The following is an 8,073-nucleotide window of genomic DNA, read 5'->3' on the forward strand; positions in this document are numbered from 1 at the left end:
ATTTTGAGTATTGCACCCTTATGAGGCAATTCACTGACGTTTTTGCCTAGGAATATAGTGATCTTAAAACCTATGATGCATACATCATTCAGCATAAGATCCCATTGGAAAAGAATACCACCCCTTTTAAGCAGAAGCTAAGACCTATTAGCCCTCTCTTATTTCCTTTGATTGAGAAAGAGATCAAGAAGCTATTGGATGCCAAAATTATAGTGCCCCTAAGGTATTCAAAATGGATAGCTAATCTTATGGTAGTAAGAAAGGAAAATGGAGAAATTAGGCTTTGTGTTGACTTCAGAAATTTGAACAAGTGCTCTAAAAAAGATAACTATCCCCTACCTAAGATGGAACACTTGCTGTAAAGAGTTTCAGGGGCTAGAGTCATGTCTTTCTTAGATGGATTTTCAGGTTACAATCAGATTGTTGTATACCGTGAAGATCAGGAAAAGACTACCTTCACTACTCCTTGGGGCACTTTCATGTACTCCAAGATGCCTTTCAGACTGATGAATGTTGGCGCTAGCTTTCAAAGGGCCATGGACATAGCCTTCATGGGAGAGAAGGAGACATTTGTCCTTATTTATTTGGATGACATAATAGTATTCTCCAGTAGCCACAAAGACCATTTACAACATTTGAAGAAGGTCTTCCTAAAGTGCAAATAACTTGGAATTTCAATCAACCCAAAGAAGTCACAGTTTGCTCTAGAAGAAGGCAAACTTCTGGGACATACTGTTTCCACTGAAGCTGTGAATATTGATCCAGCCAAGGTTCAAGCCATTCAGACATTGTCCATCCCAAGGTCAAAAAGGGACATTCAATCCTTCTTGGGTAAGATTAACTTCGTAAGGAGGTTCATTCCAAACTTTGCAGAGCTTGTAAAGCACATCACTTCCATGCTGAATAAAGGATCAGAAATAAAATGGACAAATGCTTCAAGAAGCTCTTTTGAAGCCATCAAGCAAGCTATCATGGAAGCTCCCACTCTAATCAACCCAGATTACACTAAGGAGTTTTGTATCTTCTCTTTTGCCTCTTATGATACACTTGCGGCAGTTCTGTTGTAGAAAAATGACGAAGGCATAGAGCACCCTGTGGCCTTTTTCAGTAAAACTTTAAGGGATGCTGAACTAAGGTATGACCTTATCGAAAAACAATCTTATGCTCTTATAAAGTCTTTAAAGGCATTCCAAATCTATATTTTGCATTCCAAAGTAGTTGCATATGTACCTTCAGCCTCAGTAAAGGATGTCTTAACTCAGTCAAATATTGATGGGAAGAGAGCTAAATGGATTGCAAAATTCATAGAGTTTAACATAGAGGTGAAGCCCACTAAGCTTGTCAAAGGCCAGGGCTTGGCTAACCTTATGGCTGAAGAAAATTGCAGCTCGTTAGATATATAAATTCCATGGGTCTAAATTCATATTATGAGCAAGCAGAGGGAGCAACAGAAGAGCAAAAGTAGGATCAGTCTTTGGCTAAAAATCTAGTCACATGTGAATGGTATTACAACATAGTTCATATTTTGCAAAATCTAGAAGTCCCTTCAGGACTTAGCTCAAGTTAAGCTCGTGCCATTAAACTTAGATCAGCCAAATTATACATTAATAAAAATCTAATTTATTGGAAAGACCCATCAGGAATCCTCTTGAGGTGTCTAGATAAAGAACAGTCTCTAGAGGTTATACACCAGTTTCATTCTAGCATCTGTGGAGGGCATCATTATTGGAAAACCACAACTCACAAAATCTTGAGGGCTAGATATTATTGGCCTACTTTGTTCTCTGATGTGTTTTCTTTTGTAAAAGCTTGTGACAAATGTCAGAGGTTTGCAGGAAGACAACAACTAAAATCTCTGCCCTTAAAGCCAATACATGTCAATGGTCCCTTCCAGCAGTGGGGCTTGGACTTTATAGGTGAGATCAACCCACATTCCAGTGGCCAACACAAATGGATCTTAGTAGCCACTGATTATTTTACCAAGTGGATTGAGGCTATACCCACTAAGAATTCCAGTCATCAAGTTTTCATAGAGTTCTTAAATCAGAATATTTTCACTAGATTTGGTTGCCAAACCAAACTAGTCACTGATAATGCAACAGGGTTCAAGGCAAAAGAATTGATGGAGATGACTAGATCCATGGGCATTCAAGTGGTGCATTCTACCTCATATTATCCTCAAGGCAATGGCCTGGAGGAATCATCTAACAAGAGCCTAGTAAGGGTAATCAAAAAGCTGTTAGAGGACAAAAAAAGAGTTGGGATTCCAAGCTAAAGTTTTCACTATGGGCTGACTGAGTTACCATAAAAAAGTCCATAGGTAATTCTCTGTTCAAATTGGCTTATGGAGCTGATGTTGTTTTCCTCATCCAGCTCATCCTCCTTGTGGCTAAGTTATTACAAGAAGAAAAAGATGAAGAGAATGATATGGTAAGAAGAATGAATAACCTGGTTGAACTACATCAGATAAGAGAGCAGCTGGTTGATAAATCAAAGGCTCATCAGAAGGCAATCAAAGAAACTTTTGACAAGAAGGCAAAAGCGGACAAGTTCCAAGTTGGTGATTGGGTGCTTAAATGGGATGCATTTAAAGAAAAGAGAGGTAATCATGGCAAGTTTGACTCCTTGTGGACAGGTCCTTTTGTCATTGCTCAAGTTCGGCACAACAATACATTCATCCTGCACAATCTGGAAGGAGAAGATGCATTTGGTAGCCCAGTAAATGGGCGGTTCTTGAAACTCTATTTCATTTAAGGCCTTAAAGCCTTGGTATTGTAAATATGTTTTTCTTTCAGTTTTTATTTTTATGCTAAAAAGACTCCATGCCCAATGGAACACAAGAAGGAAGATTTAAATTTTGTTTTTACAGGAAAGGCATTGATCTGCAGTTCTTGAAACCTCACAGGGAGGCTTTCATCCCTAGAAGGAGCCAATGTTAGCCTTGGAGGCAAACGACCCAAAAATGGATCCATATATGTCCTAAAAGTCTCCAAACTTGCTTAAGAATTATCCCAAAGGATCCAAGTGTGCTCCAAAATTCTTCAAAATCCTCTTAAGGGTCGTTCGAAATCAAAATGGTTGAAGGAGGAAAGCCCTTAAAGGGGAGGAAATACACTATTGGGAGGCAGGAAACGCTTGAAAACCATTAAAATTCCAAAATCACAGGCTTAAAGTGAGAAGGCACAACAGCCGTTAGATCTGGCTGATCAACGACCCAGATCTAATCGGCAGGTTGCATCGGCGGAGGCAAATCGGTGCAGACCATGGGGCGATGGCGATGGCGATCAACGATTAAACGAGGACTATCAATCGCATATGCGGATCAACAACCCAAATCACATTGGTGGATCGCAGATCGGGAAGACCAATGGGCTGGGGCCTTTACATATTGTGATATGCGATTGCGATTATATTGCATTGCATTATCACATCCGTGCTGACCAAAGGGGTGGGGCCTTTACATATTCCTATGTGCAATGCGATAAGGCCGGACTCGACAGCATTGTGAACGATATTCCATAATATTTCAAGTCCGCACCCAAGCATTTTGTAATGCATTATTCATATATTTCGTTATTTAACAAAATACTCAAGAACCTTGGTAGCGCCGATAGTGATGAAGTCCGGAACCGATGTGTTTCAGAGGTGAAATATATATATATGTTTTCAGGTCCACAAAGGCTGTTTTTTCATGTTTTTTAAGGTTTTCACCATATTGCAAAAATACGGAAAGAACAAAGGGACCGGGCCATCTACGATAGGTGACAGCGACCCAAAGGGAGGACTCGATGGGTAAATAAATTATTTTTGAGGACTTTTAAAGTCCGAAAGGAACAAACATTGGTGGGAGTTTACAACATTACAGTAGTTTCTGTGTAAAACAGAAAACACTCATTATTAAACCATTTGAAGAGAAACTGAGGCTGAGAGGCATCTACAACACAACATAGCTCGAATCAGATACATCATGGAGCAACATCGTGCGACACAACCAAAATCAACAGAAGAGATTGTGGGCATCTCTGTTAAGAGAGAGCTTCCTACCAGCACACCCAAAATATCTGAATGCAGTTATTCCTCTATCAGAAAGAGAAAAAACTCCGAGCCATGGCTGCTTATTGAGGGAATCAAATGGTTAAGGAACAGATGGACAAGGTTAAGACTCCAAGCCTTCTAGAGAGCTCAAGAGCATTGTAAAGGGCGTATAAAAGGCAGAAAACTAGATGTAACAAGGGTTCAACTTTTGGAGATTATTCCCCCTCTGTTTATTCAAGCTTCTCATCTTCATTCTAAGAAATATAAGCTTATTTTACCATTATATGTTCAATGTCCATTCCCTTAGGCTGTTATACGCTTGCACTTGAACAATTTGTTCAGGTTTTCTGTGTGTGTAAGGCCAGATAACTGTCATCTTATCTTTGCTTTGACATATTAGATTAGAAAGCTTCTTTGCTACCTATAGCTAGCCATTTATATGTGTTATTATATATGCATCTACCAGTATAGTCAGTAAGTTCATTTGCTGCCTATAGCTAGCCATTCATATATGTTCATGTATGAAATCTGCTAGTACTGTCAGTATTCTCCATCTATCCATTAAATCTACAAACTATTGAGCATTGGTGGTCTAAATCCTTGTGTTGCTGAGGGTGTTCATGCATGTCTTGAGTGAGAATAGAGTTGAAATGGTTATCTAACTTGATACAAACCATCATTTATTCCAATAGTTCAGAGAACAATATTGAAGATTACATGTTACTAGGCATCTCTGATCTACAACCTAGGAGAGTTTCTTGGAGTGATAACAGAGAAGAAAGGAAAATAGAGCCTACACTTGCAGTGTGCATAGAATCGGTACCTATTGGAGCCTTACAGTTTCACTCCGCTGAGGTTTTGGAGGAGGCTAAAGAATGGAGGAATTCCAACATGAACATGGCATTAATACCATTGAAGAGATTACACAAGCTGCACTTGGAAATCATATATGAGCTAAAGCTATGCAAAAAAAACACCTCGCAGCTGAACATTCATATAGAAAGACACTGGGCTTTGCTATAGAAGAAGCTCGGTCAGAGGATCCATGAAAGTGATCATGTAGTTCAACAACAATAGAATATCAAGGAGGTCATTGAAGCAACATGTTGAGAGATTGTGGACCTTGATGTCTGAGAATAAGAATTGGTGGAGGACAAGGTCGTAAGGTTTGGCCTTGTAGTAAAAGGATATAAGGAAAATATCACCATAATAAAATTTAAATATGAAATGCATATCAATGAGTTGCAAATGAAGCTGCATCCAACCACACCACAGGAAGTGCGGGAGGAAAGGGAGACTGACCTGAAGGCTGCAATGGCCAACATCTCGGCAGTAGTGGAAGACTATGGGGAACCTTTGGACGAGAGTTTAAAGATTTGTACTTCATTGTAGGAATATCCAAATGTGTAGACACTTCAAGAAGACATTCAATAGAAGCAGCAACATCTGGAAGAGATTTGGACAACTATGAAGACCTTACAAATCTCACAGAAGCTCTCCAAGATCAATGAGGGAAATTCCCTCCAGAACAAGATTGAGGAGATGAGGAAGGAAGAGCAGGTTTTGACATAGAGAACTCATCCATGGTAGGATGAGGCTCTCCAACTATCCCAAGCAGTAGATGAGAAGCTTCAAGAAGTTTGATAAAGGAGACAACAATGGTGTAGAAGGCTACAAACATGTGATAGAAGCACTGCTAGAGGAAGTGTGTAGTGAATACAAGCAGGTCACAAAGTTTTTGTAGCAATTCAACAATTCCTAGAATAGCATCGAAGCAAAGATCAGAGGAAAAACGGTTCAGTGAATCGGGATGAGTCACAGGTGAGTGTTGGGGGCCTATTGGATGCAGCCCAACTTGACCAAGATTTTGGCAAAGGACTCCACATTTTGTGGAGAGGACCACACAGTGGGGTGTACAACAAAGCACGTAGTAGAGCAAATCAACACGAAGTGCACTGCGCAATGTGTTGTAGCATTTTTTGGTTTTGATAAGTTAGAATAAACTAGACACAAAGTGAAAATGTATTTACAAAATGTTAAGATAAGATGTGGACAAAAAGAATATTTAATAAAAAATGTTAGGAAAATATTTTGATAAATATGTCCATATCAAAGAAAATGTTAGGGTAGATGCCCTAAAAAATGAAGGCAAAATAAAATGTTAGGTTAGGTAGAAAAGAAAAAGAAATCGACTATGAAAGTGTTGCAAATATAAATGCCACTACTTTGTTCTAAATTCAGTTTGAAAAAAATAAGTTGTGTGCTGTTTTTTTACATGCCACACTAGGTTATTTTATCCAATTATACAGTTGCATCATAATTGGATTTGTTTTAAATTAATTCTCATAGGTAGAAAATAAATTGGCTCAATAGTTTAATCTGAGCCAATTGAGGGAATAAGGTATAGAGATGGATTGTTCATAAAAATAAAATATTGGGTTTCTAGTTCAAATGCACTCTGAAAGGATAAGTAAATATGTTAAGAATAGATGGGTAGGTAGAAATGTGAAAGTTTGAGATGTTGAAATGCTTATTTCCTAAAGATCAAAACATTAGGAAACAAATTGATGACGGGAGTTCGAATAACCAAAGTTTTGACCTTATGTTATTTCATTCATATGTTATCACTCCATTCATTAAATCATTCGGACCCAGCTGCCGCGTCTGCGTATCATATCGAGACCCCACCATTCATTCCCCGCTCACATGTTAAACTCCCTCCACCTCACCTCTCATCCTGTATACTCCTCTGCAATCATACAACCCTCATTCATTGTCCGAAGTTTATCGGGGGAGGGGGGGGAGGGAAAAATGGGCAGTGTTTAATACTACCTACATAAACCAAAAAATTACTTTTTAGTCTTTCGAGACTAGAAATCCCAAAACCATAAACCACTTCATCTTACCCCCAAACACGGTATCCTTCATAGCCATTTACCGCCGCCCCACGTCACCTCCACGTCATGTTTCACTTCATATCTCTCGTCCAATCATCTGTCGCCTATCCGTTGCCCATTCATTTCCGCTCCCACACATTTATAACCAAATTCCCATTAATTAACCCGTTGGATAATTAATGAATTTTCAAACATTTGGCACCACCCTACCACTCCATTTTTCTCTTTATAAAAACTATGTCATGCATTTCAAAGGTTACACAGTTAACTTCTGCGACCAAGATTATTCGCCAGCCTGCTTGCTCATACAACTCAGCCACTTGTCCTGTTCACAAGCACATCTTCCAGGTCCACTTGCCAGTTGCCTGTCTCCACTTTGGTAACTCCTTTTATCATTTTTTCATTTACAGTCCATAGTCTCTTTTGACAAAATGCCTCCCAAGGGAAAAACAATTGTAAAAGTTTCAAATCCTCTAATTCACCATAGGTTGATTTCCACCATACTCCATTAGTTGACAAGGATTGAAAAATCATTGAGACTTCTTCTCAATTTGATTTATTTGAAATTTATTGCTGGTGGGAAGAGAAACTAATTAACTAGAGTGATGAAATTAGGCTCTGGGAATCCCAATTACCCCACTATATTTTTCCACAAATACAGAGAGGTCTAGAATTTATGAGAAAATGCCATGAATCCTATGATCCCAGCGAGAGAGAAATTATCTCACCTACTGGAGAAATCCTCTATCCCATTAACATCGATTCAATTGAGAAAATGTTGTAGGCCCCTGCCACTACACCAACTCATCCTTTTTCTCATGAAAACCTGATAGAAGCTTATAACAAACTAGACTTCACCAAGAGATCGCAGACCCTGGAACTATTTTTAGCAATTGGTAGTCCTCTACCAAAGAGAAATCCCCCTTATGATTCATCTATGTTTCCTGACAGAACCAAGCATATTACTACTATCCTGTCCTATTTGCTTGGTTATCACTCTGATCAATTTGTCAATGAAGCCATCCTTGGTTTCTTATCCATGTTTTCTTCTAATTCTAAGCCTACTATTATTTATGATTTCAGTGATTTCATAGATGAACCTATACATGAGCAGTTTGTCAAATTTAACGTTGAAGAAGTA

This window comes from Pinus tabuliformis, chromosome 2_2, assembly GCF_031772625.1.
Source record: "Pinus tabuliformis cultivar Carrire ecotype Pingquan chromosome 2_2, CPIR1, whole genome shotgun sequence".
Taxonomy (NCBI): Eukaryota; Viridiplantae; Streptophyta; class Pinopsida; order Pinales; family Pinaceae; genus Pinus; species Pinus tabuliformis.